The sequence below is a fragment of the Leuresthes tenuis genome, unplaced genomic scaffold (genome assembly GCF_036924035.1).
Source record: "Leuresthes tenuis unplaced genomic scaffold, fLeuTen1.0.hap1 SCAF_1, whole genome shotgun sequence".
Classification (NCBI taxonomy): Eukaryota; Metazoa; Chordata; class Actinopteri; order Atheriniformes; family Atherinopsidae; genus Leuresthes; species Leuresthes tenuis.
In genome coordinates, this window is record NW_027325355.1 from 1,175,972 (window position 1) to 1,195,138 (window position 19,167).

General features: G+C 47.0%; 47 pseudogenes; all 47 read right to left on the reverse strand.

Moving 5' to 3' along the window:
• Positions 1-357: 357 nt before the first annotated feature.
• Positions 358-476, reverse strand: LOC140313290 (5S ribosomal RNA; annotated as a pseudogene).
• Positions 477-745: 269 nt separating this feature from the next.
• Positions 746-864, reverse strand: LOC140288462 (5S ribosomal RNA; annotated as a pseudogene).
• Positions 865-1,133: 269 nt separating this feature from the next.
• On the reverse strand, positions 1,134-1,252 carry LOC140299625 (5S ribosomal RNA; annotated as a pseudogene).
• A 269-nt stretch (positions 1,253-1,521) lies between these two features.
• Positions 1,522-1,640, reverse strand: LOC140300452 (5S ribosomal RNA; annotated as a pseudogene).
• A 269-nt stretch (positions 1,641-1,909) lies between these two features.
• Positions 1,910-2,028, reverse strand: LOC140278676 (5S ribosomal RNA; annotated as a pseudogene).
• Positions 2,029-2,297: 269 nt separating this feature from the next.
• Positions 2,298-2,416, reverse strand: LOC140289094 (5S ribosomal RNA; annotated as a pseudogene).
• A 269-nt stretch (positions 2,417-2,685) lies between these two features.
• LOC140283113 (5S ribosomal RNA) lies at positions 2,686-2,804 on the reverse strand (annotated as a pseudogene).
• A 269-nt stretch (positions 2,805-3,073) lies between these two features.
• LOC140300134 (5S ribosomal RNA) lies at positions 3,074-3,192 on the reverse strand (annotated as a pseudogene).
• Positions 3,193-3,461: 269 nt separating this feature from the next.
• On the reverse strand, positions 3,462-3,580 carry LOC140292504 (5S ribosomal RNA; annotated as a pseudogene).
• Positions 3,581-3,849: 269 nt separating this feature from the next.
• On the reverse strand, positions 3,850-3,968 carry LOC140293861 (5S ribosomal RNA; annotated as a pseudogene).
• A 656-nt stretch (positions 3,969-4,624) lies between these two features.
• Positions 4,625-4,743, reverse strand: LOC140291129 (5S ribosomal RNA; annotated as a pseudogene).
• A 269-nt stretch (positions 4,744-5,012) lies between these two features.
• Positions 5,013-5,131, reverse strand: LOC140314963 (5S ribosomal RNA; annotated as a pseudogene).
• Positions 5,132-5,400: 269 nt separating this feature from the next.
• LOC140292505 (5S ribosomal RNA) lies at positions 5,401-5,519 on the reverse strand (annotated as a pseudogene).
• A 269-nt stretch (positions 5,520-5,788) lies between these two features.
• LOC140296342 (5S ribosomal RNA) lies at positions 5,789-5,907 on the reverse strand (annotated as a pseudogene).
• Positions 5,908-6,176: 269 nt separating this feature from the next.
• LOC140287578 (5S ribosomal RNA) lies at positions 6,177-6,295 on the reverse strand (annotated as a pseudogene).
• A 269-nt stretch (positions 6,296-6,564) lies between these two features.
• Positions 6,565-6,683, reverse strand: LOC140314974 (5S ribosomal RNA; annotated as a pseudogene).
• A 269-nt stretch (positions 6,684-6,952) lies between these two features.
• Positions 6,953-7,071, reverse strand: LOC140303925 (5S ribosomal RNA; annotated as a pseudogene).
• A 269-nt stretch (positions 7,072-7,340) lies between these two features.
• LOC140292506 (5S ribosomal RNA) lies at positions 7,341-7,459 on the reverse strand (annotated as a pseudogene).
• A 269-nt stretch (positions 7,460-7,728) lies between these two features.
• On the reverse strand, positions 7,729-7,847 carry LOC140314985 (5S ribosomal RNA; annotated as a pseudogene).
• A 269-nt stretch (positions 7,848-8,116) lies between these two features.
• LOC140303932 (5S ribosomal RNA) lies at positions 8,117-8,235 on the reverse strand (annotated as a pseudogene).
• Positions 8,236-8,504: 269 nt separating this feature from the next.
• LOC140292508 (5S ribosomal RNA) lies at positions 8,505-8,623 on the reverse strand (annotated as a pseudogene).
• A 269-nt stretch (positions 8,624-8,892) lies between these two features.
• On the reverse strand, positions 8,893-9,011 carry LOC140296343 (5S ribosomal RNA; annotated as a pseudogene).
• A 269-nt stretch (positions 9,012-9,280) lies between these two features.
• LOC140287589 (5S ribosomal RNA) lies at positions 9,281-9,399 on the reverse strand (annotated as a pseudogene).
• Positions 9,400-9,668: 269 nt separating this feature from the next.
• Positions 9,669-9,787, reverse strand: LOC140315007 (5S ribosomal RNA; annotated as a pseudogene).
• A 269-nt stretch (positions 9,788-10,056) lies between these two features.
• On the reverse strand, positions 10,057-10,175 carry LOC140292509 (5S ribosomal RNA; annotated as a pseudogene).
• Positions 10,176-10,447: 272 nt separating this feature from the next.
• LOC140300854 (5S ribosomal RNA) lies at positions 10,448-10,566 on the reverse strand (annotated as a pseudogene).
• Positions 10,567-10,835: 269 nt separating this feature from the next.
• LOC140295477 (5S ribosomal RNA) lies at positions 10,836-10,954 on the reverse strand (annotated as a pseudogene).
• A 269-nt stretch (positions 10,955-11,223) lies between these two features.
• Positions 11,224-11,342, reverse strand: LOC140318153 (5S ribosomal RNA; annotated as a pseudogene).
• Positions 11,343-11,611: 269 nt separating this feature from the next.
• Positions 11,612-11,730, reverse strand: LOC140288878 (5S ribosomal RNA; annotated as a pseudogene).
• Positions 11,731-12,377: 647 nt separating this feature from the next.
• LOC140294677 (5S ribosomal RNA) lies at positions 12,378-12,496 on the reverse strand (annotated as a pseudogene).
• A 269-nt stretch (positions 12,497-12,765) lies between these two features.
• LOC140270685 (5S ribosomal RNA) lies at positions 12,766-12,889 on the reverse strand (annotated as a pseudogene).
• A 269-nt stretch (positions 12,890-13,158) lies between these two features.
• LOC140286939 (5S ribosomal RNA) lies at positions 13,159-13,276 on the reverse strand (annotated as a pseudogene).
• Positions 13,277-13,545: 269 nt separating this feature from the next.
• LOC140293369 (5S ribosomal RNA) lies at positions 13,546-13,663 on the reverse strand (annotated as a pseudogene).
• Positions 13,664-13,932: 269 nt separating this feature from the next.
• LOC140297288 (5S ribosomal RNA) lies at positions 13,933-14,051 on the reverse strand (annotated as a pseudogene).
• A 269-nt stretch (positions 14,052-14,320) lies between these two features.
• Positions 14,321-14,439, reverse strand: LOC140273204 (5S ribosomal RNA; annotated as a pseudogene).
• A 269-nt stretch (positions 14,440-14,708) lies between these two features.
• Positions 14,709-14,827, reverse strand: LOC140290368 (5S ribosomal RNA; annotated as a pseudogene).
• A 269-nt stretch (positions 14,828-15,096) lies between these two features.
• Positions 15,097-15,215, reverse strand: LOC140275300 (5S ribosomal RNA; annotated as a pseudogene).
• A 269-nt stretch (positions 15,216-15,484) lies between these two features.
• Positions 15,485-15,603, reverse strand: LOC140305894 (5S ribosomal RNA; annotated as a pseudogene).
• Positions 15,604-15,872: 269 nt separating this feature from the next.
• Positions 15,873-15,991, reverse strand: LOC140300453 (5S ribosomal RNA; annotated as a pseudogene).
• Positions 15,992-16,260: 269 nt separating this feature from the next.
• Positions 16,261-16,379, reverse strand: LOC140291224 (5S ribosomal RNA; annotated as a pseudogene).
• Positions 16,380-16,648: 269 nt separating this feature from the next.
• On the reverse strand, positions 16,649-16,767 carry LOC140279222 (5S ribosomal RNA; annotated as a pseudogene).
• Positions 16,768-17,039: 272 nt separating this feature from the next.
• LOC140296199 (5S ribosomal RNA) lies at positions 17,040-17,157 on the reverse strand (annotated as a pseudogene).
• A 269-nt stretch (positions 17,158-17,426) lies between these two features.
• On the reverse strand, positions 17,427-17,545 carry LOC140319398 (5S ribosomal RNA; annotated as a pseudogene).
• A 269-nt stretch (positions 17,546-17,814) lies between these two features.
• Positions 17,815-17,933, reverse strand: LOC140293266 (5S ribosomal RNA; annotated as a pseudogene).
• A 269-nt stretch (positions 17,934-18,202) lies between these two features.
• On the reverse strand, positions 18,203-18,321 carry LOC140299626 (5S ribosomal RNA; annotated as a pseudogene).
• A 269-nt stretch (positions 18,322-18,590) lies between these two features.
• Positions 18,591-18,709, reverse strand: LOC140300454 (5S ribosomal RNA; annotated as a pseudogene).
• A 269-nt stretch (positions 18,710-18,978) lies between these two features.
• On the reverse strand, positions 18,979-19,097 carry LOC140278683 (5S ribosomal RNA; annotated as a pseudogene).
• Positions 19,098-19,167: the final 70 nt, after the last annotated feature.

Sequence of the window (19,167 nt, forward strand, 5' to 3'; positions counted from 1 at the left end):
CTCCCATCCAAGTACTAACCAGGTACAACCTTCTTGGTGTCCGAGATCAGACGAGGTCGGGCTTATTCAGGGTGGTGTGGCCGTAAGCAACAATGTCTCTGACAAATGTGCATTATATAGGTATTGGAATCATACGGTTCCTCTATGCAACCAGATAATTGCCGAGAAAGGCTGATGTGTAGCGGGCAAATCATCTTCTCTGATGTGATCATTCTCTGCAACCGAAACTGAGACTCTCAGATCACTTTGTGTCAGCCAACAAAGCAGCAGCAGCTGAAGATGACCAACTTCCTCATGTGTCACAGGGTGATCAGACGTTGCAACAAAAGACATGCAGGTTGTAGAGAGAAGAGAAAACGCTTACAGCACCTGGTATTCCCAAGCAGTCTCCCATCCAAGTACTAAGCAGGTTCAACCCTGCTTGGCTTCCGAGATCAGACGAGGTCGGGTATGTTCAGGGTGGTGTGGCCGTAAGCAACAATGTGTCTGACAAAAGTGCATTATATAAGTACAGGAATCATACGGTTCCTCTATGTAACCAGATAATTGCTGAGAAAGGCTGATGTGTAGTGGGCACATCTTCTTCCCTGACGTGATTATTCTCTTCAGTTGAAACTGAGACTCTCAGATCACTTCGTGTCTTCCAACAAAGCAGCAGCAGCTGAAGATGGCCAACTTCCTCATGTGTCACAGGGTGATCAGACGTTGCAAGAAAAGACATGCAGGTTGTAGAGAGAAGAGAAAACGCTTACAGCACCTGGTATTCCCAAGCAGTCTCCCATTAAAGTACTAACCAGGCCCAACCCTCCTTGGCTTCCGAGATCAGACGAGGTCGGGCTTATTCAGGGTGGTGTGGCCGTAAGGAACAATTTCTGTGACAAATGTGCATTATATAGGTACTGGAATCATACAATTCCTCTATGTAACCAGATAATTGCAGAGAAAGGCTGACTTGTTATGGGCACATCTTCTTCCCTGATGTGATCATTCTCTGCAGCTGAAACTGAGACTCTCAGATCACTTCGTGTCTGCCAACAAAGCAGCAGCAGCTGAAGATGACCAACTTCCTCATGTGTCACAGGGTGATCAGACGTTGCAACAAAAGACATGCAGGTGGTCGAGAGAAGACAAAAAGCTTACAGCTCCTGGTATTCCCAAGTGGTCTCCCATCCAAGTACTAACCAGGCCCAACCCTCCTTGGCTACCGAGATCAGACGAGGTCGGGCATGTTCAGGGTGGTGTGGCCGTAAGCAACAATGTCTGTGACAAATGTGCATTATATAGGTACTGGAATCATACGGTTCCTCTATGTAACCAGATAATTGCCGAGAAAGGCTGACTTGTAGTGGGCAAATCTTCTTCCCTCATGTGATCATTCTCTGCAGCTGAAACTGAGACTCTCAGATCACTTCGTGTCTGCCAACAAAGCAGCAGAAGCTGAAGATGACCACCTTCCTCATGTGTCACAGGGTGATCAGACGTTGCAACAAAAGACATGCAGGTGGTCGAGAGAAAAGAAAAAGCTTACAGCACCTGGTATTCCCAAGAGGTCTTCCATCCAAGTACTAACCACGCCCAACCCTCCTTGGCTTCCGAGATCAGACGAGGTCGGGTATGTTCAGGGTGGTGTGGCCGTAAGCAACAATGTCTCTGACAAATGTGCATTATATAGGTACTGGAATCATACGGTTCCTCTATGCAACCAGATCATTTCCGAGAAAGGCTGATGTGTAGTGGGCACATCTTCTTCCCTGACGTGATTATTCTCTGCAGCTGAAACTGAGACTCTCAGATCACTTTGTGTCTGCCAACAAAGCAGCAGCAGCTGAAGATGACCAACTTCCTCATGTGTCACAGGGTGATCAGACGTTGCAACAAAAGACATGGAGGTGGTAGAGAGAAGAGAATCAGCTTACAGCACCTGGTATTCCCAGATAGTCCACCATCCAAGTACTAACCAGGCCCAACCCTGCTTTTCTTCCAAGATCAGACGAGGTCAGGCATATTCAGGGTGGTGCGGCCGTAAGCAACAATAGCTGTGTCAAATGTGCATTATATAGGTACTGGAATCATACACTTCTTCTATGTAACCAGATAATTGCAGAGAAAGGCTGACTTGTAGTGGGCACATCTTCTTCCCTGACGTGATTATTCTCTGTAGCTGAAACTGAGACTCTCAGATCACTTTGTGTCTGCCAACAAAGCAGCAGCAGCTGAAGATGACCAACTTCCTCATGTGTCACAGGGTGATCAGACGTTGCAACAAAAGACATGCAGGTGGTAGAGAGAAGAGAAGAAGCTTACAGCACCTGGTATTCCCAAGCAGTCTCCCATCCAAGCACTAAGCAGGCTCAACCCTGCTTGGCTTCCGAGATCATACGAGGTCGGGCATGTTCAGGGTGGTGTGGCCGTAAGCAACAATGTCTCTGACAAATGTGCATTATATAGGTACTGGAAGCATACGGTTCCTCTATGCAACCAGATAATTGCCGAGAAAGGCTGATGTGTAGCGGGCATATAATCTTCTCTGATGTGATCATTCTCTTCAGCTGAAACTGAGACTCTCAGATCACTTCGTGTCTGCCAACAAAGCAGCAGAAGCTGAAGATGACCAACTTCCTCATGTGTCACAGGGTGATCAGACGTTGCAACAAAAGACATGCAGGTGGTAGAGAGAAGAGAAGAAGCTTACATCACCTGGTATTCCGAAGTGGTCTCCCATCCAAGTACTAACCAGGCCCAACCCTGCTTTTCTTCCAAGATCAGACGAGGTCAGGCATATTCAGGGTGGTGCGGCCGTAAGCAACAATAGCTGTGACAAATGTGCATTATATAGGTACTGGAATCATACACTTCTTCTATGTAACCAGATAATTGCAGAGAAAGGCTGACTTGTAGTGGGCACATCTTCTTCCCTGATGTGATTATTCTCTTCAGCTGAAACTGAGACTCTCAGATCACTTCGTGTCTGCCAACAAAGCAGCAGAAGCTGAAGATGACCAACTTCCTCATGTGTAACAGGGTGATCAGACGTTGCAACAAAAGACATGCAGGTGGTATAGAGAAGAGAAAAAGCTTACAGCACCTGGTATTCCCAAGCGGTCTCCCATTCAAGTCCTAACCAGGCCCAACCCTGCTTGGCTTCCGAGATCAGACGAGGTCGGGCTTATTCAGGGTGGTGTGGCCGTAAGCAACAATATCGGTGACAAGTGTGCATTATATAGGTACTGGGATCATACACTTCCTCTGTGTAACCAGATAATTGCCGAAAAAGGCTGACTTGTAGTGGGTTCATCTTCCTCCTTGATGTGATTATTCTCTTCAGCTGAAAATGAGACTCTCAGATCACCTCGTGTCTATCAACAAAGCAGCAGCAGCTGAAGATGACCAACTTCTTCACGTGTCACAGGGTGATCAGACGTTGCAACAAAAGACTTGCAGGTGGTAGAGAGAAGAGAAAAAGCTTACAGCACCTGGTGTTCCCAAGCTGTCTCCCATCCAAGTACTAACCAGGTACAACCCTGTTTGGCGTCCGAGATCAGACGAGGTCGGGCTTATTCAGGGTGGTGTGGCCGTAAGCAACAATGTCTCTGACAAATGTGCATTATATAGGTACTGGAATCATACGGTTCCTCTATGCAACCAGATAATTGCCGAGAAAGGCTGATGTGTAGCGGGCAAATCATCTTCTCTGATGTGATCATTCTCTGCAACTGAAACTGAGACTCTCAGATCACTTTGTGTCAGCCAACAAAGCAGCAGCAGCTGAAGATGACCAACTTCCTCATGTGTCACAGGGTGATCAGACGTTGCAACAAAAGACATGCAGGTGGTAGAGAGAAGAGAAAAAGCTTACAGCACCTGGTATTCCCAGAATGTCTACCACCCAAGTACTAACCAGGCCCAAACCTGCTTGGCTTCTGAGATCAGATGAGGTTGGGCATATTCAGGGTGGTGTGGCCGTAAGCAACCATAACTGTGACAAATGTGCATTATATAGGTACTGGAATCATACAGTTCCTCTGTGCAACCAGATAATTGCCGAAAAAGGCTGACTTGTAGTGGGTTCATCTTCATCCTTGATGTGATTATTCTCTTCAGCTGAAACTGAGACTCTCAGATCACCTCGTGTCTATCAACAAAGCAGCAGCAGCTGAAGATGACCAACTTCTTCACGTGTCACAGGGTGATCAGACGTTGCAACAAAAGACATGCAGGTGGTAGAGAGAAGAGAAAAAGCTTACAGCACCTGGTATTCCCAAGATGTCTCCCATCCAAGTACTAACCAGGTACAACCTTCTTGGTGTCCGAGATCAGGCGAGGTCGGGCTTATTCAGGGTGGTGTGGCCGTAAGCAACAATGTCTCTGACAAATGTGCATTATATAGGTACTGGAATCATACGGTTCCTCTATGCAACCAGATAATTGCCGAGAAAGGCTGATGTGTAGCGGGCAAATCATCTTCTCTGATGTGATCATTCTCTGCAACTGAAACTGAGACTCTCAGATCACTTTGTGTCAGCCAACAAAGCAGCAGCAGCTGAATATGACCAACTTCCTCATGTGTCACAGGGTGATCAGACGTTGCAACAAAAGACATGCAGGTTGTAGAGAGAAGAGAAAACGCTTACAGCACCTGGTATTCCCAAGCAGTCTCCCATCCAAGTACTAAGGAGGCTCAACCCTGCTTGGCTTCCGAGATCAGACGAGGTCGGGCATGTTCAGGGTGGTGTGGCCGTAAGCAACAATGTGTCTGACAAATGTGCATTATATAACTACAGGAATCATACGGTTCCTCTATGTAACCAGATAATTGCTGAGAAAGGCTGATGTGTAGTCGGCACATCTTCTTCCCTGACGTGATTATTCTCTTCAGTTGAAACTGAGACTCTCAGATCACTTCGTGTCTTCCAACAAAGCAGCAGCAGCTGAAGATGGCCAACTTCCTCGTGTGTCACAGGGTGATCAGACGTTGCAACAAAAGACATGCAGGTTGTAGAGAGAAGAGAAAACGCTTACAGCACCTGGTATTCCCAAGCAGTCTCCCATTAAAGTACTAACCAGGCCCAACCCTCCTTGGCTACCGAGATCAGACGAGGTCGGGCATGTTCAGGGTGGTGTGGCCGTAAGCAACAATGTCTGTGACAAATGTGCATTATATAGGTACTGGAATCATACGGTTCCTCTATGTAACCAGATAATTGCCGAGAAAGGCTGACTTGTAGTGGGCACATCTTCTTCCCTCATGTGATCATTCTCTGCAGCTGAAACTGAGACTCTCAGATCACTTCGTGTCTGCCAACAAAGCAGCAGAAGCTGAAGATGACCAACTTCCTCATGTGTCACAGGGTGATCAGACGTTGCAACAAAAGACATGCAGGTGGTTGAGAGAAGAGAAAAAGCTTACAGCACCTGGTGTTCCCAAGCTGTCTCCCATCCAAGTACTAACCAGGTACAACCCTGTTTGGCGTCCGAGATCAGACGAGGTCGGGCTTATTCAGGGTGGTGTGGCCGTAAGCAACAATGTCTCTGACAAATGTGCATTATATAGGTACTGGAATCATACGGTTCCTCTATGCAACCAGATAATTGCCGAGAAAGGCTGATGTGTAGCGGGCAAATCATCTTCTCTGATGTGATCATTCTCTGCAACTGAAACTGAGACTCTCAGATCACTTTGTGTCAGCCAACAAAGCAGCAGCAGCTGAAGATGACCAACTTCCTCATGTGTCACAGGGTGATCAGACGTTGCAACAAAAGACATGCAGGTGGTAGAGAGAAGAGAAAAAGCTTACAGCACCTGGTATTCCCAGAATGTCTACCATCCAAGTACTAACCAGGCCCAAACCTCCTTGGCTTCTGAGATCAGATGAGGTTGGGCATATTCAGGGTGGTGTGGCCGTAAGCAACCATAACTGTGACAAATGTGCATTATATAGGTACTGGAATCATACGGTTCCTCTATGCAACCAGATAATTGCCGAGAAAGGCTGATGTGTAGCGGGCAAATCATCTTCTCTGATGTGATCATTCTCTGCAACTGAAACTGAGACTCTCAGATCACTTTGTGTCAGCCAACAAAGCAGCAGCAGCTGAAGATGACCAACTTCCTCATGTGTCACAGGGTGATCAGACGTTGCAACAAAAGACATGCAGGTGGTCGAGAGAAGAGAAAAAGCTTACAGCACCTGGTATTCCCAAGAGGTCTTCCATCCAAGTACTAAGGAGGCTCAACCCTGCTTGGCTTCCGAGATCAGACGAGGTCGGGCATGTTCAGGGTGGTGTGGCCGTAAGCAACAATGTGTCTGACAAATGTGCATTATATAACTACAGGAATCATACGGTTCCTCTATGTAACCAGATAATTGCTGAGAAAGGCTGATGTGTAGTCGGCACATCTTCTTCCCTGACGTCATTATTCTCTTCAGTTGAAACTGAGACTCTCAGATCACTTCGTGTCTTCCAACAAAGCAGCAGCAGCTGAAGATGGCCAACTTCCTCGTGTGTCACAGGGTGATCAGACGTTGCAACAAAAGACATGCAGGTTGTAGAGAGAAGAGAAAACGCTTACAGCACCTGGTATTCCCAAGCAGTCTCCCATTAAAGTACTAACCAGGCCCAACCCTCCTTGGCTACCGAGATCAGACGAGGTCGGGCATGTTCAGGGTGGTGTGGCCGTAAGCAACAATGTCTGTGACAAATGTGCATTATATAGGTACTGGAATCATACGGTTCCTCTATGTAACCAGATAATTGCCGAGAAAGGCTGACTTGTAGTGGGCAAATCTTCTTCCCTCATGTGATTATTCTCTGCAGCTGAAACTGAGACTCTCAGATCACTTCGTGTCTACCAACAAAGCAGCAGCAGCTGAAGATGACCAACTTCCTCATGTGTCACAGGGTGATCAGACGTTGCAACAAAAGACATGCAGGTGGTAGAGAGAAGAGAAAAAGCTTACAGCACCTGGTGTTCCCAAGAGGTCTCCCATCCAAGTACTAACCAGGTACAACCCTGTTTGGCGTCCGAGATCAGACGAGGTCGGGCATGTTCAGGGTGGTGTGGCCGTAAGCAACAATGTCTCTGACAAATGTGCATTATATAGGTACTGGAATCATACGGTTCCTCTATGTAACCAGATAATTGCCGAGAAAAGCTGATAAGTAGTGGGCACATCTTCTTCCCTGACGTGATTATTCTCTCGAGCTGAAACTGAGACTCTCAGATCACTTTGTGTCTGCCAACAAAGCAGCAGCAGCTGAAGATGACCAACTTCCTCATGTGTCACAGGGTGATCAGACGTTGCAACAAAAGACATGCAGGTGGTAGAGAGAAGAGAAAAAGCTTACAGCACCTGGTGTTCCCAAGCTGTCTCCCATCCAAGTACTAACCAGGTACAACCCTGTTTGGCGTCCGAGATCAGACGAGGTCGGGCTTATTCAGGGTGGTGTGGCCGTAAGCAACAATGTCTCTGACAAATGTGCATTATATAGGTACTGGAATCATACGGTTCCTCTATGCAACCAGATAATTGCCGAGAAAGGCTGATGTGTAGCGGGCAAATCATCTTCTCTGATGTGATCATTCTCTGCAACTGAAACTGAGACTCTCAGATCACTTTGTGTCAGCCAACAAAGCAGCAGCAGCTGAAGATGGCCAACTTCCTCGTGTGTCACAGGGTGATCAGACGTTGCAACAAAAGACATGCAGGTTGTAGAGAGAAGAGAAAACGCTTACAGCACCTGGTATTCCCAAGCAGTCTCCCATTAAAGTACTAACCAGGCCCAACCCTCCTTGGCTACCGAGATCAGACGAGGTCGGGCATGTTCAGGGTGGTGTGGCCGTAAGCAACAATGTCTGTGACAAATGTGCATTATATAGGTACTGGAATCATACGGTTCCTCTATGTAACCAGATAATTGCCGAGAAAGGCTGACTTGTAGTGGGCAAATCTTCTTCCCTCATGTGATTATTCTCTGCAGCTGAAACTGAGACTCTCAGATCACTTCGTGTCTACCAACAAAGCAGCAGCAGCTGAAGATGACCAACTTCCTCATGTGTCACAGGGTGATCAGACGTTGCAACAAAAGACATGCAGGTGGTAGAGAGAAGAGAAAAAGCTTACAGCACCTGGTGTTCCCAAGAGGTCTCCCATCCAAGTACTAACCAGGTACAACCCTGTTTGGCGTCCGAGATCAGACGAGGTCGGGCATGTTCAGGGTGGTGTGGCCGTAAGCAACAATGTCTCTGACAAATGTGCATTATATAGGTACTGGAATCATACGGTTCCTCTATGTAACCAGATAATTGCCGAGAAAAGCTGATAAGTAGTGGGCACATCTTCTTCCCTGACGTGATTATTCTCTCGAGCTGAAACTGAGACTCTCAGATCACTTTGTGTCTGCCAACAAAGCAGCAGCAGCTGAAGATGACCAACTTCCTCATGTGTCACAGGGTGATCAGACGTTGCAACAAAAGACATGCAGGTGGTAGAGAGAAGAGAAAAAGCTTACAGCACCTGGTGTTCCCAAGCTGTCTCCCATCCAAGTACTAACCAGGTACAACCCTGTTTGGCGTCCGAGATCAGACGAGGTCGGGCTTATTCAGGGTGGTGTGGCCGTAAGCAACAATGTCTCTGACAAATGTGCATTATATAGGTACTGGAATCATACGGTTCCTCTATGCAACCAGATAATTGCCGAGAAAGGCTGATGTGTAGCGGGCAAATCATCTTCTCTGATGTGATCATTCTCTGCAACTGAAACTGAGACTCTCAGATCACTTTGTGTCAGCCAACAAAGCAGCAGCAGCTGAAGATGACCAACTTCCTCATGTGTCACAGGGTGATCAGACGTTGCAACAAAAGACATGCAGGTGGTAGAGAGAAGAGAAAAAGCTTACAGCACCTGGTATTCCCAGAATGTCTACCATCCAAGTACTAACCAGGCCCAAACCTCCTTGGCTTCTGAGATCAGATGAGGTTGGGCATATTCAGGGTGGTGTGGCCGTAAGCAACCATAACTGTGACAAATGTGCATTATATAGGTACTGGAATCATACGGTTCCTCTATGCAACCAGATAAATGCCGAGAAAGGCTGATGTGTAGCGGGCAAATCATCTTCTCTGATGTGATCATTCTCTGCAACTGAAACTGAGACTCTCAGATCACTTTGTGTCAGCCAACAAAGCAGCAGCAGCTGAAGATGACCAACTTCCTCATGTGTCACAGGGTGATCAGACGTTGCAACAAAAGACATGCAGGTGGTCGAGAGAAGAGAAAAAGCTTACAGCACCTGGTATTCCCAAGAGGTCTTCCATCCAAGTACTAAGGAGGCTCAACCCTGCTTGGCTTCCGAGATCAGACGAGGTCGGGCATGTTCAGGGTGGTGTGGCCGTAAGCAACAATGTGTCTGACAAATGTGCATTATATAACTACAGGAATCATACGGTTCCTCTATGTAACCAGATAATTGCTGAGAAAGGCTGATGTGTAGTCGGCACATCTTCTTCCCTGACGTCATTATTCTCTTCAGTTGAAACTGAGACTCTCAGATCACTTCGTGTCTTCCAACAAAGCAGCAGCAGCTGAAGATGGCCAACTTCCTCGTGTGTCACAGGGTGATCAGACGTTGCAACAAAAGACATGCAGGTTGTAGAGAGAAGAGAAAACGCTTACAGCACCTGGTATTCCCAAGCAGTCTCCCATTAAAGTACTAACCAGGCCCAACCCTCCTTGGCTACCGAGATCAGACGAGGTCGGGCATGTTCAGGGTGGTGTGGCCGTAAGCAACAATGTCTGTGACAAATGTGCATTATATAGGTACTGGAATCATACGGTTCCTCTATGTAACCAGATAATTGCCGAGAAAGGCTGACTTGTAGTGGGCAAATCTTCTTCCCTCATGTGATTATTCTCTGCAGCTGAAACTGAGACTCTCAGATCACTTCGTGTCTACCAACAAAGCAGCAGCAGCTGAAGATGACCAACTTCCTCATGTGTCACAGGGTGATCAGACGTTGCAACAAAAGACATGCAGGTGGTAGAGAGAAGAGAAAAAGCTTACAGCACCTGGTGTTCCCAAGCTGTCTCCCATCCAAGTACTAACCAGGTACAACCCTGTTTGGCGTCCGAGATCAGACGAGGTCGGGCTTATTCAGGGTGGTGTGGCCGTAAGCAACAATGTCTCTGACAAATGTGCATTATATAGGTACTGGAATCATACGGTTCCTCTATGCAACCAGATAATTGCTGAGAAAGGCTGATGTGTAGCGCGCAAATCATCTTCTCTGATGTGATCATTCTCTGCAACTGAAACTGAGACTCTCAGATCACTTTGTGTCTGCCAACAAAGCAGCAGCAGTAACTGAAGATGACCAACTTCCTCATGTGTCACAGGGTGATCAGACGTTGCAACAAAAGACATGCAGGTGGTAGAGAGAAGAGAAGAAGCTTACAGCACCTCGTATTCCCAAGCGGTCTCCCATCCAAGTACTAACCAGCCCCAACCCTGCTTGGCTTCCGAGATCAGACGAGGTCGGGCATATTCAGGGTGGTGTGGCCGTAAGCGACAATTTCTGTGACAAATGTGCATTATATAGGTAATGGAGTCATACGGTTCCTCTATGTAACCAGATAATTGCCGAGAAAGGCTGATGTGTAGTGGGCACATCTTGTTCCCTGACGTGATAATTCTCTCCAGCTGAAAATGAGACTCTCAGATCACTTTGTGTCTGCCAACAAAGCAGCAGAAGCTGAAGATGACCAACTTCCTCATGTGTCACAGGGTGATCAGACGTTGCAACAAAAGACATGCAGGTGGTAGAGAGAAGAGAAAAAGCTTACAGCACCTGGTATTCCAAAGCAGTCTCCCATCTAAGTACTAACCAGGCCCAACCGTGCTTGGCTTCCGTGATCGGACAAGGTCGGATATGTTGAGGGTGGTGTGGCCGTAAGCAACAAAGTCTGTGACAAATGTGCATTATATTGGTACTGGAATCATACAGTTCCTCTATGTAACCAGATAATTGCCGAGAAAGGCTGATGTGTAGTGGGCATATCTTCTTCCCTGATGTGATTATTCTCTCCAGCTGAAACTGAGACTCTCAGATCACTTCGTGTCTTCCAACAAAGCAGCAGCAGCTGAAGATGGCCAACTTTCTCATGTGTCACAGGGTGATCAGACGTTGCAACAAAAGACATGCAGGTTGTAGAGAGAAGAGAAAATGCTTACAGCACCTGGTATTCCCAAGCAGTCTCCCATTAAAGTACTAACCAGGCCCAACCCTCCTTGGCTTCCGAGATCAGACGAGGTCGGGCTTATTCAGGGTGGTATGGCCGTAAGGAACAATTTCTGTGACAAATGTGCATTATATAGGTACTGGAATCATACAATTCCTCTATGTAACCAGATAATTGCAGAGAAAGGCTGACTTGTTATGGGCACATCTTCTTCCCTGATGTGATTATTCTCTGCAGCTGAAACTGAGACTCTCAGATCACTTCGTGTCTGCCAACAAAGCAGCAGCAGCTGAAGATGACCAACTTCCTCATGTGTCACAGGGGGATCAGACGTTGCAACAAAAGACATGCAGGTGGTCGAGAGAAGACAAAAAGCTTACAGCTCCTGGTATTCCCAAGCGGTCTCCCATTTAAGTACTAACCAGGCCCAACCCTCCTTGGCTTCCGAGATAAGACGAGGTCGGGCATGTTCAGGGTGGTGTGGCCGTAAGCAACAATGTCTGTGACAAATGTGCATTATATAGGTACTGGAATCATACGGTTCCTCTATGTAACCAGATAATTGCAGAGAAAAGCTGACTTGTAGTGGGCACATCTTCTTCCCTGACGTGATTATTCTCTGCAGCTGAAACTGAGACTCTCAGATCACTTCGTGTCTGCCAACAAAGCAGCAGCAGCTGAAGATGACCAACTTCCTCATGTGTCACAGGGTGATCAGACGTTGCAACAAAAGACATGCAGGTGGTAGAGAGAAGAGAAAAAGCTTAAAGCACCTGGTATTCCCAGGCAGTCTACCTTCCAAGTACTAACCAGGCCCAAACCTGCTTGGCTTCCGAGATCGTGCTTATTCAGGGTGGTGTGGCTGTAAGCAACAATATATGTGACAAATGTGCCTTATATAAGTACTGGAATCATACACTTCCTCTATGTAACCAGATAATTGCCGAGAAAGGCTGACTTGTAGTGGGCACATCTTCTTCCCTGATGTGATTATTCTCTGCAGCTGAAACTGAGACTCTCAGATCACTTTGTGTCTGCCAACAAAGCAGCAGCAGCTGAAGATGACCAACTTCCTCATGTGTCACAGGGTGATCAGACGTTGCAACAAAAGACATGCAGGTGGTAGAGAGAAGAGAAAAAGCTTACAGCACCTGGTATTCCAAAGCAGTCTCCCATGTAAGTACTAACCAGGCCCATCCGTGCTTGGCTTCCGAGATCGGACAAGGTCGGATATGTTGAGGGTGGTGTGGCCGTAAGCAACAAAGTCTGTGACAAATGTGCATTATATTGGTACTGGAATCATACAGTTCCTCTATGTAACCAGATAATTGCCGAGAAAGGCTGATGTGTAGTGGGCATATCTTCTTCCCTGATGTGATTATTCTCTCCAGCTGAAACTGAGACTCTCAGATCACTTTGTGTCTGCCAACAAAGCAGCAGCAGCTGAAGATGACCAACTTCCTCATGTGTCACAGGGTGATCAGACGTTGCAACAAAAGACATGCAGGTGGTAGAGAGAAGAGAAAAAGCTTACAGCACCTGGTATTCCCAAGCAGTCTCCCACCCAAGTACTAACCAGGCACAACCCCGCTTGGCTTCCGAGATCGGACGAGGTCGGGCATATTATATTCAGGGTGGTGTGGCCGTAAGCGACAATCTCTGTGACAAATGTGCATTATATAGGTACTGGAATCATACGGTTCCTCTATGTAACCAGATAATTGCAGAGAAAGGCTTATGTGTAGTGGGCACATCTTCTTCCCTGACGTGATTATTCTCTGCAGCTGAAACTGAGACTCTCAGATCACTTCGTGTCTGCCAACAAAGCAGCAGAAGCTGAAGATGACCAACTTCCTCATGTGTCACAGGGTGATCAGACGTTGCAACAAAAGACATTCAGGTGGTCCAGAGAAGAGATAAAGCTTACAGCACCTGGTATTCCCAAGTGGTCTCCCACCCAAGTACTAACCAGGCCAACCGTGCTTGGCTTCCGAGATCAGACGAGGTCAGGCATGTTCAGGGTGGTGTTGCCGTAAGCGACAATGTCTGTGACAAATGTGCATTATATAGGTACTGGAATCATACGGTTCCTCTATGTAACCAGATAATTGCCGAGAAAGGCTTATGTGTAGTGGGCACATCTTCTTCCCTGACGTGATTATTCTCTGCAGCTGAAACTGAGACTCTCAGATCACTTCGTGTCTGCAAACAAAGCAGCAGAAGCTGAAGATGACCAACTTCCTCATGTGTCACAGGGTGATCAGACGTTGCAACAAAAGACATTCAGGTGGTCCAGAGAAGAGATAAAGCTTACAGCACCTGGTATTCCCAAGCAGTCTCCCACCCAAGTACTAACCAGGCCAACCGTGCTTGGCTTCCGAGATCAGACGAGGTCAGGCATATTGAGGGTGGTGTGGCCGTAAGCAACAATGTCTGTGACAAATGTGCATTATATAGGTACTGGAATCATACAGTTCCTCTATGTAACCAGATAATTGCCGAGAAAGGCTGATGTGTAGGGGGCACATCTTCTTCCCTGACGTTATTATTCTCTTCAGTTGAAAATGAGACTCTCAGATCACTTCGTGTCTGCCAACAAAGCAGCAGAAGCTGAAGATGACAAACTTCCTCATGTGTCACAGGGTGATCAGATGTTGCAACAAAAGACATGCAGGTGGTAGAGAGAAGATAAAAAGCTTACAGCACCTGGTATTCCCAAGCAGTCTCCCATTGAAGTACGAACCAGGCCCAACCCTGCTTGGCTTCCAGGATAAGACAAGGTGGGGCTTATTCAGGGTGGTGTGGCCGTAAGCAACAATGTTTGTTACAAATGTGAATTATATAGGTACTGGAATCATACACTTCCTCTATGAAACCAGATAATTGCCGAGAAAGGCTGATGTGTAGTGGGCATATCATCTTCTCTGATGTGATCATTCTCTTCAGCTGAAACTGAGACTCTCAGATCACTTCGTGTCTGCCAACAAAGCAGCAGCAGCTGAAGATGACCAACTTCCTCATGTGTCACAGGGTGATCAGACGTTGCAACAAAACACATGCAGGTGGTAGAGAGAAGAGAAAAAGCTTACAGCACCTGGTATTCCCAAGCGGTCTCCCACCCAAGTACTAACCAGGCCCAACAATGCTTGGCTTCCGAGATCAGACGAGGTCAGGCAAATTCAGGGTGGTGTGGCCGTAAGTAACAATGTCTGTGACAAATGTGCATTATATAAGTACAGGAATCATACGGTTCCTCTATGTAACCAGATAATTGATGAGAAAGGCTGATGTGTAGTGGGCACATCTTCTTCCCTGACGTGATTATTCTCTTCAGCTGAAACTGAGATTCTCAGTTCACTTCGTGTCTTCCAACAAAGCAGCAGCAGCTGAAGATGACCAACTTCTTCACGTGTCACAGGGTGATCAGACGTTGCAACAAAAGACATGCAGGTGGTAGAGAGAAGAGAAAAAGCTTACAGCACCTGGTATTCCCAAGCTGTCTCCCATCCAAGTACTAACCAGGTACAACCCTGCTTGGCGTCCGAGATCAGACGAGGTCGGGCTTATTCAGGGTGGTGTGGCCGTAAGCAACAATGTCTCTGACAAATGTCCATTATATAGGTACTTGAATCATACGGTTCCTCTATGCAACCAGATAATTGCCGAGAAAGGCTGATGTGTAGCGGGCAAATCATCTTCTCTGATGTGATCATTCTCTGCAACTGAAACTGAGACTCTCAGATCACTTCGTGTCTGCCAACAAAGCAGCAGCAGCTGAAGATGGCCAACTTCCTCATGTGTCACAGGGTGATCAGACGTTGCAACAAAAGACATGCAGGTGGTAGAGAGAAGAGAAAACGCTTACAGCACCTGGTATTCCCAAGCAGTCTCCCATTAAAGTACTAACCAGGCCCAACCCTCCTTGGCTTCCGAGATCAGACGAGGTCGGGCATATTCAGGGTGGTGTGGCCGTAAGGAACAATTTCTGTGACAAATGTGCATTATATAGGTACTGGAATCATACAATTCCTCTATGTAACCAGATAATTGCAGAGAAAGGCTGACTTGTTATGGGCACATCTTCTTCCCTGATGTGATTATTCTCTGCAGCTGAAACTGAGACTCTCAGATCACTTCGTGTCTGCCAACAAAGCAGCAGCAGCTGAAGATGACCAACTTCCTCATGTGTCACAGGGTGATCAGACGTTGCAACAAAAGACATGCAGGTGGTCGAGAGAAGACAAAAAGCTTACAGCTCCTGGTATTCCCAAGCGGTCTCCCATTTAAGTACTAACCAGGCCCAACCCTCCTTGGCTACCGAGATCAGACGAGGTCGGGCATGTTCAGGGTGGTGTGGCCGTAAGCAACAATGTCTGTGACAAATGTGCATTATATAGGTACTGGAATCATACGGTTCCTCTATGTAACCAGATAATTGCCGAGAAAGGCTGACTTGTAGTGGGCAAATCTTCATCCCTCATGTGATCATTCTCTGCAGCTGAAACTGAGACTCTCAGATCACTTCGTGTCTGCCAACAAAGCAGCAGCAGCTGAAGATGACCACCTTCCTCATGTGTCACAGGGTGATCAGACGTTGCAACAAAAGACATGCAGGTGGTCGAGAGAAGAGAAAAAGCTTACAGCACCTGGTATTCCCAAGAGGTCTTCCATCCAAGTACTAACCACGCCCAACCCTCCTTGGCTTCCGAGATCAGACGAGGTCGGGTATGTTCAGGGTGGTGTGGCCGTAAGCAACAATGTCTCTGACAAATGTGCATTATATAGGTACTGGAATCATACGGTTCCTCTATGCAACCAGATCATTTCCGAGAAAGGCTGATGTGTAGTGGGCACATCTTCTGCCCTGACGTGATTATTCTCTGCAGCTGAAACTGAGACTCTCAGATCACTTTGTGTCTGCCAACACAGCAGCAGCAGCTGAAGATGACCAACTTCCTCATGTGTCACAGGGTGATCAGACGTTGCAACAAAAGACATGCAGGTGGTAGAGAGAAGAGAATCAGCTTACAGCACCTGGTATTCCCAGATATTCTACCATCCAAGTACTAACCAGGCCCAAACCTGCTTGGCTTCCGAGATCAGACGTGGTCAGGCATATTCAGGGTGGTGTGGCCGTAAGCAACCATAACTGTGACAAATGTGCATTATATAGGTACTGGAATCATACAGTTCCTCTATGTAACCAGATAATTGCCGAGAAAAGCTGATAAGTAGTGGGCACATCTTCTTCCCTGACGTGATTATTCTCTCGAGCTGAAACTGAGACTCTCAGATCACTTTGTGTCTGCCAACAAAGCAGCAGAAGCTGAAGATGACCAACTTCCTCATGTGTCACAGGGTGATCAGACGTTGCAACAAAAGACATGCAGGTGGTACAGAGAAGAGAAAAAGCTTACAGCACCTCGTATTCCGAAGTGGTCTCCCATCCAAATACTAACGAGGCCCAACCCTGCTTTTCTTCCAAGATCAGACGAGGTCAGGTATATTCAGGGTGGTGCGGCCGTAAGCAACAATATCGGTGACAAATGTGCATTATATAGGTACTGGAATCATACACTTCCTCTGTGTAACCAGATAATTGCCGAAAAAGGCTGACTTGTAGTGGGCACATCATCTTCCTCCTTGATGTGATTATTCTCTTCAGCTGAAACTGAGACTCTCAGATCACCTCGTGTCTATCAACAAAGCAGCAGCAGCTGAAGATGACCAACTTCTTCACGTGTCACAGGGTGATCAGACGTTGCAACAAAAGACATGCAGGTGGTAGAGAGAAGAGAAAAAGCTTACAGCACCTGGTATTCCCAAGCAGTCTCCCATCCAAGTACTAACCAGGTACAACCTTCTTGGTGTCCGAGATCAGACGAGGTCGGGCTTATTCAAGGTGGTGTGGCCGTAAGCAACAATGTCTCTGACAAATGTGCATTATATAGGTATTGGAATCATACGGTTCCTCTATGCAACCAGATAATTGCCGAGAAAGGCTGATGTGTAGCGGGCAAATCATCTTCTCTGATGTGATCATTCTCTGCAACCGAAACTGAGACTCTCAGATCACTTTGTGTCAGCCAACAAAGCAGCAGCAGCTGAAGATGACCAACTTCCTCATGTGTCACAGGGTGATCAGACGTTGCAACAAAAGACATGCAGGTTGTAGAGAGAAGAGAAAACGCTTACAGCACCTGGTATTCCCAAGCAGTCTCCCATCCAAGTACTAGGCAGGTTCAACCCTGCTTGGCTTCCGAGATCAGACGAGGTCGGGTATGTTCAGGGTGGTGTGGCCGTAAGCAACAATGTGTCTGACAAAAGTGCATTATATAAGTACAGGAATCATACGGTTCCTCTATGTAACCAGATAATTGCTGAGAAAGGCTGATGTGTAGTGGGCACATCTTCTTCCCTGACGTGATTATTCTCTTCAGTTGAAACTGAGACTCTCAGATCACTTCGTGTCTTCCAACAAAGCAGCAGCAGCTGAAGATGGCCAACTTCCTCATGTGTCACAGGGTGATCAGACGTTCCAAGAAAAGACATGCAGGTTGTAGAGAGAAGAGAAAACGCTTACAGCACCTGGTATTCCCAAGCAGTCTCCCATTAAAGTACTAACCAGGCCCAACCCTCCTTGGCTTCCGAGATCAGACGAGGTCTGGCTTATTCAGGGTGGTGTGGCCGTAAGGAACAATTTCTGTGACAAATGTGCATTATATAGGTACTGGAATCATACAATTCCTCTATGTAACCAGATAATTGCAGAGAAAGGCTGACTTGTTATGGGCACATCTTCTTCCCTGATGTGATCATTCTCTGCAGCTGAAACTGAGACTCTCAGATCACTTCGTGTCTGCCAACAAAGCAGCAGCAGCTGAAGATGACCAACTTCCTCATGTGTCACAGGGTGATCAGACGTTGCAACAAAAGACATGCAGGTGGTCGAGAGAAGACAAAAAGCTTACAGCTCCTGGTATTCCCAAGTGGTCTCCCATCCAAGTACTAACCAGGCCCAACCCTCCTTGGCTACCGAGATCAGACGAGGTCGGGCATGTTCAGGGTGGTGTGGCCGTAAGCAACAATGTCTGTGACAAATGTGCATTATATAGGTACTGGAATCATACGGTTCCTCTATGTAACCAGATAATTGCCGAGAAAGGCTGACTTGTAGTGGGTTCATCTTCTTCCCTCATGTGATCATTCTCTGCAGCTGAAACTGAGACTCTCAGATCACTTCGTGTCTGCCAACAAAGCAGCAGAAGCTGAAGATGACCACCTTCCTCATGTGTCACAGGGTGATCAGACGTTGCAACAAAAGACATGCAGGTGGTCGAGAGAAAAGAAAAAGCTTACAGCACCTGGTATTCCCAAGAGGTCTTCCATCCAAGTACTAACCACGCCCAACCCTCCTTGGCTTCCGAGATCAGACGAGGTCGGGTATGTTCAGGGTGGTGTGGCCGTAAGCAACAATGTCTCTGACAAATGTGCATTATATAGGTACTGGAATCATACGGTTCCTCTATGCAACCAGATCATTTCCGAGAAAGGCTGATGTGTAGTGGGCACATCTTCTTCCCTGACGTGATTATTCTCTGCAGCTGAAACTGAGACTCTCAGATCACTTTGTGTCTGCCAACAAAGCAGCAGCAGCTGAAGATGACCAACTTCCTCATGTGTCACAGGGTGATCAGACGTTGCAACAAAAGACATGGAAGTGGTAGAGAGAAGAGAATCAGCTTACAGCACCTGGTATTCCCAGATAGTCCACCATCCAAGTACTAACCAGGCCCAACCCTGCTTTTCTTCCAAGATCAGACGAGGTCAGGCATATTCAGGGTGGTGCGGCCGTAAGCAACAATAGCTGTGACAAATGTGCATTATATAGGTACTGGAATCATACACTTCTTCTATGTAACCAGATAA